This window comes from Dermacentor andersoni, chromosome 1 (assembly GCF_023375885.2).
Source record: "Dermacentor andersoni chromosome 1, qqDerAnde1_hic_scaffold, whole genome shotgun sequence".
NCBI lineage: Eukaryota > Metazoa > Arthropoda > Arachnida > Ixodida > Ixodidae > Dermacentor > Dermacentor andersoni.
The window spans coordinates 292,879,284-292,890,113 of NC_092814.1; the positions used below are offsets into that span (position 1 = coordinate 292,879,284).

Below are 10,830 nucleotides of genomic sequence, written 5' to 3' on the forward strand. Positions count from 1 at the left end.
AGCCGTCGCCATCTGTGCGTCGTGGGGAAAACTTACGTAAAAAAATAAACAAAAAGTACAACGTCACACCCAGAAGTGACGTCGAGGGCTTATGCTGTTTGACGCGAATGTTTCAATTTCTTTAGCGTCCGACATTTTGACCCCTACGCCAGCAGTCATTTCCCTTCTGAGGCTGAGGCGAGCTGACACGCGCCTGTGTGTCATGAGACTATGACACACAGGCGCGTGTGTTGGCTTCTCATGATGAGACTATAGTAGTGGTGTATGTCGTAAGGTGACCATAGGCTGTTATTGATGTCAATTGCTCCTGTAGGTTCCTCAGGAAGGTAAGCGAATTGGATGGAAATATATGACAGGGTCAGAGAGGTTACAAAAGTAACTTCACTTTTATTCGTCTAGAATAACGTAACCAATATCATTGACCAAACAAAACATGCATCGATGTATGAAAAGTACTATGGCAAGCGCACAGTCGTAATGTATATTAATATATGCGAAGGCTTTTCACAGAATCATTCGCAATTCCATACGACACCATGTATTCATATCCAAATGTTATCAGACAAGACAACATCGCACCACGTTATCATTTATAAAACATTGAACCTACTAATTTTGCTGACTGCAGGACATTCAGAGCCTGTGTCAGAGAGTGAACGAATATAACGTGACGTTTCTACGCGGAGGGCTCCGCATTTGTCGTATCGGCGATACACAGCGTGAACTTACACGATAGCAAAAAGGCTGCGCTCACACCTTTCGCCAATGAATGCCGTGCGCTAGGTCACGCAATATCTGAAGCGAAGCGCACGCGACACTTTAAACAAATATGCTAGGAAATAAAGAAAAACTCGGACGAAACCGCCGCGTTCAAGTGAGCAACGCCATTCCGCACGACATAATAGCTAGGCTCGCACAGGTCAGCTGTCTCTTGCGCCAGAATCACTAGTTGACAGGGGTCGTCAAGAACGAATTGATAAATTGTAAAATAGAAAAAAAAATCAACGTTTGTTGTTTGAGTAGAGCAAAAGTATTTGAAACAGAATTTCCCTTTATGCAGAATATTTACTCGTATGACGGTGTTCTAATTAGGCATTGTCGAATTTTCAAAATTACACAGGTTTTCTAGTTTCAGTATTTGCCACCTCCCCATCCCCTCACGCATTTCGTTCCAAACTTCACGACCTATTTAGATGGACCTTGGCCGCATTTCGACGGGGGCGAAATGCAGAAACACCCGTGTCCCGTGCAGTGGGGGCACTTTGAAGATTTCCTGGTGGTCAAAATTAATTCGGAGCCCCCCACTACGGTGCGCCTCATAATCAAATCGTAGTTTTGACACATAACGCCCCATAATTCAATTCAATGCAGATGAATATGCAGCTTTTTGCGCACAAGACGAGGACGAAGGAGAGGCTGAGACACTTGAGTGCAGACTTACAACATCGTTTTATTTTGAAGCAAGAGACCATATATATATATATATATATATATATATATATTGTTACGCGTGAGGAAAACGAAGACCGGCGAACGTGCTTGCGGTCCCGAGCGGGAACAGAGGAAGAGGACGACGCTGAGTTGATCAACCAGCTGGCCACTGTTGCGCTCACCTTCGCAACCTAAAGTAAACGATCCCCATATATATATATATATATATATATAGACACAAATATATACATATGTGTGTCTCAGCCTTTCCTTCGTTTTTGTCTTGTGCGCAAAAAGATGCATTCATGTCCTACCAACATGCCCAAACGGTCACCTTAGTCAATTCACATACATAATTATATATTGAAAAATCACCAAGCATTGTCTCGTTCCTAAATTAGGGAGATGGGTCGTTTTAGAAGCAATCCTACTACACACCGTTTTCTGCCATGTTTATCACAGAGTCCTTGCATTATAGCCGTTTAAACGCTGACCAGTGATTTATACCAACCTGGCAGGGCCCTACTGATTTGATTTCTTTTCTCGTTTTTTGTTACCCCTGCGACAACGTTGGTGCTTTTTCTTAGAGCGTTCATCGTTTATTGGCCAGTTTCAGCATTCTAATTTAGTCAAAACCTGACCAGACGTGTTTGCACTGATCGGCGCACACGGCCGTAAATACACTATCAAATACACTCTCAAAATACACTATCTTGAACCTTTCTTTTCTTTTTTTCGGAACCCATTGATTTCACATAAAATATTACTCAGTGTTCTCCGGCGACTGTTTATTCAAAGGTTCGAAGAGCTATTCGTTATTTTATCCCCAATCCTATATTAGCAAAGCCTTGTTTTATACAGAGTGTCCCAACTATCATGTACCAAGATTTAAAAATATGCAAATGCCACGTAGCTGGACAAAACCAAGGTAATGTTGTTTGCCGTCGCTTGAAGATACTCAGGTTGTTTTTTCATACCACCTAATTACACAATTAGTCCTAATTCATTAATTAACTTCTCAAATAATACAGTTAGACGAAAAATGTCAATGAGAAAATCGTAGAGCAGCATAAAAAACTCCCGATACAGCTTTCTGTTGCTCAATACGTGCTACATAAAAGTGTTTTTCCGAGCGAGAAAGAAGCCCGCGAATACACGCAAAATTGCCGCGAGACTGGCAGTTCGAGGCACTTCCCTCGAAATGCAAGAATACTTTCAGTCAGCTCTTGTTGTCATAAATGATGCATATCAGGAAGTTCCCGTTGCGTTACCAGCGCTGCTGTTGCTCTTTGCAGATTATCTGGGGCCTTGCTGCGCCGCAGGTGCCACTGTCTGTTCACGCGCTTTCATGGTCATCCGTAAGTGTCGAATTTTAAATACTAGCCTTTATTTTGCTTTAACTGAACCTTTGATTTTATTGTCACCGTTATTCATAGAGTCTCAGATAACCTGTTGTACGGTACGTCGCGAGGCAAATTTACCAACCGGCAATTTAAAATGTCGAGAACGGAAGCGCAGCCCCACCGACACTACTACGGTGCTTGTTCCTCTTCAGAGCCCATAATTGCCATGTAACTACTTAATATTTGTCTCTAAAAGCGTGCAGTGTCACTTCATCGGCCCTCTACCGCCGCGGTACTTCAACTCGTACTGGGCTTTCAATAAACGCGGAAGTCCCACCGACCACTTGCAAATGGCGGCGCGAACGCACCTTCGTCCTGGTAGCAAGTTGCGATAGCATCTTGGAGAACGGAAAAACAGGAAGGACGCTGGAAGTTTCGGCGCCTTTTTCTATCGTGTCGTCTCTTTTGTCTTCTTCTAAGGTGTTTATTTTTTTTCTTTCTAAGCGTTGAAAATGTCTCATTTATATAAATTTCATCAAGCCCTGCAGCCTGCCGTAATTAGGTACGTATTACACCATAGTGTCGTGTTACAGTAGCTGCCGGCTTATCCCTACTCTTGCGGGCAGCGTTCAAGCTGAAAGCGTAGCTGAAGCAGCCTGTTAAAGAGACGCTAAAGAAAGACAATAAACTGGCTTTTACCGACGAGGTATTCACCCAAAACTCTACGTTTGTTGATTTGGAGCAGAGAGGTTGAGTATTAGAAGCAAAACAATGCCAAACAAAGCTCTGGATTTTGCTTCGAAGTTACAGCGTCGCTACGTCAATGGCATGTCACTGATTCGGGCTGTTGTGACGCCGCAAAAGTTCTCGCAACTTGCTAGTTTAGTCGGGCGCTTTTTGAACAGAATGTAGTACACATTGCTGATGAACAATTGACTAGGAACCTGGCGACGTTGTCAAGTTCCCCGACGTTCCGGCGACGTTTCGAAGAAACTTTGAGGTCGCGTCAACACCTATCTTTCGTCTTTTCGTACTTTCTGGAAATGTGTTAACCACAAGCACGTGATACTCAAGCGACAGCGACAAGCGGCGTTGCGGCGTGGAGTTACACATGGACGCGGCATCGCGGAAAAACAGTAGCGACAAATTTACGTTGTTGTCCGAATAAATACAATCATGCGTCCGTGCAGAAACAGCAAACTTACCACGAGGGCAATGTTTTAACCGAGGTGTATTAGATCTTGCTTAAGTATGCTGTCATTCCCAGTGGGAATCCATTTCCATGCTGCCAGCGTGAAATGCTTTGGCGCCCCATCTGGTGAGTAAAACTGAAAACAGTTTTACGGCTCTCGGTGGCGTCTCAGGCCTAACAGCGTCAAAACTAATTACTGATCTCAATAATAACGACAAGAAAACACAGGTACTTTGTCCTCAACTTGAGATGAGACGAAGCGATGGCTGATTTTAGTATTTATTTTTTGCTGTCACGGCAGAGAGCAAGCTGCAAGAGCGCATTCAGATCAAAGCGGGCGGACTGGTTGCTGCCATGTTGTTGCGCAATCATGCTGTCGCCCACGGAAGACGCCGCGCAGACTATTGGGCTGCGAACAAAATTTTCTGGCTCGCCAAAAACCGGCGAAGGCCTCCACAACGGCAAATCGCCCTCCGCAACGGCAAATCCTGGCCCAGGCTCGTCGCCGTCGCTCGAAAATCGCGTGCATGTGGTTGCACCTTGGTCTTTCTGGTATTGTCAAAGCGCAATTTACTAACACAGCTCAACCTTTTTTTTTCTCTGTAGTGTTCCTTTGATCACTTACCAAGAACAGGAGTTCTGAAACTTCTCCAACGCGTTGTTTTCTCTCTAGGGGTGCTGTTCTAGACATTGCCTATTTCCGCCATATTGGCAACTGTTGTAATGGCGATATTTTGAGCCAGTCCAAGAGGCCGTAGCAGCACTCTGGGCTAATCAGAGCTGACAAGATGGCGAAGTCGACAATATCGCGGAATTTGTCAGTGTCCAGAATAGCCATCCCAGGTTCACCCTGGATTTCTAACAACGGTTTAATTCAGACTCTAAGGGCTCATTCACACCGGCGACTGACAGTGGTCGCGCGACCAAGTTGGTCGCAAAGCGACCAGTCGCAAATGGTCGCAAACGGTCGCCTTTCTTGAAAAGCGACCATTTTGGGCCAGTCGCTCTCTGCGCGATTTTTCAGTCGCGCGACTGTGGTCGCAAAACTGATAAACCAATCAGCGGCGCACCGGAAGTGATCTTTCGTGTGTCTACATCCGTCCTTCTCCGGCGTCGCGTTCAAATTCCGCGTAGATTCCGAGAGTTCTCGCTGAGAACGATAATCTCCGGGATTGCGACTTGCGGGTCGCGCGCAGCCGGGCTTGCCGGTGTGAGCATCAGTCGCCTTCGGTCGCTTTTTGATTGCGAGTCGCAAATGGTCGCGCGACCTCCTCAAGTCGCCGGTGTGAATGTGCCCTAAGGCGTGCTTTTGTGAAACCCTCATGCTTAGAAAGTGGCTAAAGAGTGACTACATGCCACATTTCCGTGTAATTACCCGTAACAGGTGTTCTGATCATTTTTTCTTGTTCACGTTTCATTTCTTTTGCTGATGATACTTCTCAAACGTAACGTAATGTAATGGCGATTTACACCTACAGCATCGTCGTGCTAAAGGGGGAGCAACGTGTTTTTACGGGATACACGCTACTCTTTGCACACATGCAGTGCAGCAATATAAGACTGCTAGTGTGGTTTAGAAGTGCAGCAATTGTTTGTCTGACAGGATCAAGTCTCAGCTACGTGTGGCGTTGTAACTCCCGCCTCTGGGAGTTCCTCGGTCCGTGCGGATTGCCTTCCTACAAAGACAACGTATATCCTTTAGAGATCAGTGCGTGCGTTTGTATGTGCTTGTGTATGTGCGTCTTAACAATACGATAATAATATCTCTTTCACATCCTTTCATTCTTATTACTGCTACAGGTAAAAGTTTCGGCTGCCCATTTGGGTCCAATGAATGCTCAAAGTACTGCAAAGAGAAGAAGGCCCAGAAAGGTGGATACTGCACCGGAAGATTCAAAGAAAACTGCGTGTGCTTCAGAAATTAAATTTCACATTAAGCGTCCTTGAATTTAAGGCATGGCTTTTGCCATTGCGTTCAGACAGTGACATAAAACAACCGGCCTACAGAAGCACATTATGCTTCCTCACTCATTCGGTGATTCTCTTAGTCACACGGTAAACACTCACTCACTCACTCACTCACTCACTCACTCACTCACTCACTCACTCACTCACTCACTCACTCACTCACTCACTCACTCACTCACTCACTCACTCACTCACTCACTCACTCACTCACTCATTGGTCCATTCTGGCATCCACTAATTCTCCCTTTACTAATTCACTCGCTGTGTAATCTACTGGCTCACTGATTTTCTGCGTTTATCTGTGACTTCTTTGTGTGTGTAGAGAACAGAAAACAAAAAGATATTCTACAGGAAAACAATTTTTCATGAAATTATATAGAAATAGAAAAAAAAGTAAGCATGCCTGGTGTAAAACGTGAACCACAGCCACAGCGTTAGCTACAAAAGCGCCACCTTCGGATATCGTAGTAAGCGGTGTAAGAAGGCTGTTGTGCGAGATCATTTCGGCGAAACCTCTTGTCCACGTTTTCACGACTACGAGCCGAAATGTCTGCCCGGCGTCGGCGGTGAGCTGCGGCTTGTGCTGCTCGCTGTTCAGCAGTCTCGAGCTCGACGTGAATGAGTGAGCCGTTGAGTGAGTCGAGGCCTAGCTGTAGCGGTGAGAGTAGATTTACTGTCAGCTTCCTCGGCAGGGGTCCTCACCTTATCTTGAGAAGCCGCCAGGCCTGACCACGCAGTCCCGCCTTTCAGTAGTGGCGTTCTCTTGTGGCAACAGGCGCGAGGCTGTGGTGTTTCGAAACCAAGAGGAGCCGCCAACTGAGACAGTGGAGTTTCACGCCATTTTGTTCGCCTTGCAGAAAACGAAGATGATGAACCGTGATGACTCATAAAACGGCCAGACAATAAGAATTTTTATTTTTATTGACTGTCTGGAGGTCCTGAAATCGCTTTTAAGAACTCGACGTATTGGTACTTTATTGGGAGCGCCATACAAGACATGCGGCGTGGCATATTAATCCGTCGCACAGATCTAAGGTGCGCGTCGACTGGGTCCCGGGGCACGCGGGTAGTGTCGGCGACGGCCCGGCCCACGACGCTGCGAGCGAGCTGCTGCACTCCGGCTCATCTGCTACAACGGTCGATATCTCTATTGCGCCAAAGCTCATGGAATTGGAAGGTTTACGAAAACAAGGCAGATTACAGCGCTAAAAGGGAGTTTCGGGCAAAGGTGCAACACGACACCCACCATCTTCCTGAGGGGCTTCCTCGCGGCGCTCATCTCCTAACCCACAAAGCAAGAACGAGAGCAGCCCTCCCGTATGTTGCCCTAGCCTGATGGATGACCGCCTCTAGGTGAACATGAAACACAAGAGACAGCGCCGAGGAGGGTCCGTTCCCACGGAACGAAGTACGTTCCTCGATCTACCGCACATTTAAGACATGCAACATGGGAGCGCGCCCCAGTCTGCACCACTTGCTGTGGAAATGCCCCGGCCTCGAAAAAGACAAGAAAGAAGCACAGAGGGAACGCCGTCGGGAGTCTGAATGACCGGATCAAGGCGGCCGCTCAGGCTGACGTCTAGTGCACATTAAAGTCACTGTGGCACTTGGCGCGCGAAGCCAGATTACATGGCCGCTACTATAGTTGTTATCCCCCCCCCCTTTTCTTATTTTCCCTCCTCTTTCTAGGGCAAAGAGTCATCTGTTAAAATAACGATTTAGTCCCTTACACTCTCATGTCGTGCTCCATCAAGTTGCGACACCTGCAATCACGCCGGCGTGCTGTTCGTTCTGCCAAGCCGCAGTTTCCTCGCGTGCTGGATAGCGCCAACATGTCACACCTGCGTGCAGTTATAACAGTGCCCGAGGAGTTCAGGAGCTATACGATAAAGCTTGCTATCGCTGTCAACAACTCACCCGTCGGGCGAAACTGGGCTATTCTTTGTGTAACCTACATTTAGAGTAATGGAGATCCAGCCAAATCTTTTCTTGCTGACGCCATCCCCCCAGGGAGCTCGCTTCTGTCGACAAAAAGCTACGACTTAAGGGGCAATTGGACCGACGCACGCAGCACCCCGATAACTTGGCAGTACAGACGAGTACCTTTCTAAAAATCTTGAAGCATGGTGCGACACAAATGTGTTGAATATTAATGTTAACAAATTTAAAGCAGTCTGTTTTCTCAGAAACAATAAAAGAAATGACCTTACTGTTAACTTGTCGTACAAGGGAGAAATTATAGAAATTGCACTCTTTTAAGTCACTGGGAGCGGATTTTTCAGAACAAATGCTGTGGGACAGACAGATAAATCATATCGCCTTGAAAGCCTCTCAAGTTATAACTTTTGTTACACGGCGCAGGTATGCTCTTCCGCATAAAGTTGCTTCTGTATACTTCCCTATTCTGCTCTTATCTAAATTACTGTCCATTAGTTTGTGGGCGTCCACCACCATTGCAAACTTAAAACAGATATCGGTCCTACAAAAAGAATTCTTCGTATTTTATTTTTTTATTTATTTATTAATATACCTACATTCGCCCTGAGGAATTGTTGTAGCGGGGTGTTATACATGAGTAAACGCAAAAAGTTAAAAGCATGGCATAAAAAAACTTTGGCGTGATTACAGCAGTGGACACAGATTGCAGTGGAACCAGCAGGTGACAGCGGCGCACTCAATGAAAACAATTGAAGTCATGCTGCACTCATGCGCAAATGCTGCCAGAGCGCAGCAGAAAATATTTCAGTAGGGGTGGTGACAACAGTGTCGGGAAGGGCGTTCCACTCTTTAATAGTTTAATAGTATTGTGTATGATATACCTTACAGACGTACAACCAGACACTTGTTTAACGTGCAAGGGAATCATAGATCTATTCAATTCATATTCGTGAAAGTTATTGTGCAATTATAGAAAAGAACAAAAAATCGCTGGAGTTTATATCAAAGTTAGCGTCTTTACGTCCTCTCGAATTTCCGTATCCACTCCGACAGATGTCAGCCTGGGCGTTGGCTACTGTACGGAAAATTTCGGCTACGAGATGATTAGGTTCCAGTTACCCGAGCATCTAAACGAACTGAATATACCCCTGTCACACGGCACGTCTAGTGCCTTCGCAGCGAATGAGATTACGTCTTAATGTCATTTGTATTGCTTCTACACGGGCATAATGAATGACATTCACAGCTAACGGTGTTCGCCCATTGAATGTGTTCTCACGCAAACGCAACTTGTGTAATCTCGATGGCTGGGGCTTGAACAAAAATTACGAAATGGATAAGTTAAAACGAAATGTAATTAGAGTAAAAGTTGTCATAATTGCTGTTATGAACTGTTTAATAATTTTATGACGTGCGCACGATAGTTGAAGTAGTTTGTGCAGCTATATTCTTGTTCCCAGCCTCCGACCGGACGTTAGGACCTCTTGTCGGCCATGTTTACAAACGCTCGTCTGTTTTTTTTTTTTTCATTTCATGTTGTTTACAAAGTGGTGCCGCACTAAAGCCTATCCACCAACTACGGAAGCCAATTCTGTAGCTTCGTTAGCGGAGGATGGGAAGGGAAAAGCGCACTGGACGGGCGACGAGATGCGCGCGCTGCTGAAAGTGTGGAAAGACCACCTCACCCGTTTGCGCAGGGCGAAACGTAACCTGAAAGTACACATGCTTATTGCCGAGTGCCTGCGTGCACAAGGTGCCGATAAACATCGCTATCAATTGCTAATGGCATTTTGTACACCCGTGTAGACAGGAAGCTCAAGACCGCAATAACACTCGGTATGAACGTCGTTTACTGGGAATGACAGTGCACGTGCTGTGTGACAGAAGTAAAATTCGAACATTTCTCTTAAGGACATTTCAAATGCGCATCTACGCAGTTAAATTATTGGTCTTCGCGTAACAGGAACAACTTCTTAACGTCGCCCATCGCCAATTTCTGTCGAGATAAACAAACATGCTACAATTCCCAATATACTTGCAGAATTAATCTTTCATCGTCAAGTCTGACTATTTTCATTCTTATTTTTATTTTACCTCTAGCTGAAGGCTTGCGAACTTAATTTGTTTGCCTTTTAAGGTTTAGATAACATGTATGAGGCAAAATGAAATGCCTCGGAATGTATTTGTGTAATTTAATCAGGATAAGTTATCTGTTGAAGAAAAAGTTCTCCGAGGTGGTGGCCCTGTTCCTTTCTGCACGCTTTTTACTTCAATTTTAGCTAGTTTGGCCACATTGTGCCTGGGCTTATTTGCTCTGGAATTCAGGGAGAAGTGTACCGACCTACGATCCCGTTGAAGCCAGGTACGAAGCCTTCTTTGCCTTTTCCCTCGGAGTTTTCCCCGAACCGCTACGGCGGTCGGCAGCCGAGAACGGCGGCACGAGCCTTATGACCGCCAGTGTGTTTTGAGGCACATGAGTGCATCGCAGGAATGCGTCAAAGATTCTACCATTCTATGTGCATGACATCATCAAGCCGGCACGGCTAGTCCTTGAACATGAAGGCGCGAACGGTGACCATGGTGGAACCCAGCGAAGGTGAGAGCAAGAGACCTCGTCTTGATGAGACACCCAATCAGGAGCCCGACAGTACTTCAAACTATGAGCTAAGCGATTATGAAGGCATTGAGTGTGACGAAGAGCCTTTCAAGTTCGTGACCTACAAAAAGAAAAGAAATCAAGGAATCCCGGTGGTGTTCCGATCATCAGAAGAAGGCCACAATTTCTGGCAAGTGAATCCAAATAATTTTGCATCAGAAATTGTCTCGGCGGCAAAAGAAAAAGTTCGAACGTTCCGAGTAAACACAGACGGCAGTTTTTCTGTGAGTGTTACCTCAGTGGCATATGCGAAAAACCTGCTTTTACTGCACGAGAGTTAAGCCCTGCATACCGGCTTCGTA

The 10,830-nt window shown here is 45.8% G+C and overlaps 1 long non-coding RNA gene across 2 annotated transcripts in view; it reads left to right on the forward strand.

The window, feature by feature from the left end:
- LOC126548618 (uncharacterized) overlaps positions 1-5,914 on the forward strand; it is a 52,627-nt gene extending 46,713 nt beyond the window's left edge. For both annotated transcript variants that reach the window (XR_008609193.2, XR_011890673.1), the window contains 2 exons: positions 2,727-2,789; positions 5,767-5,914. This is a non-coding gene — a long non-coding RNA (uncharacterized lncRNA). The remainder of the gene's footprint in view (positions 1-2,726; positions 2,790-5,766) is intronic.
- Positions 5,915-10,830: the final 4,916 nt, after the last annotated feature.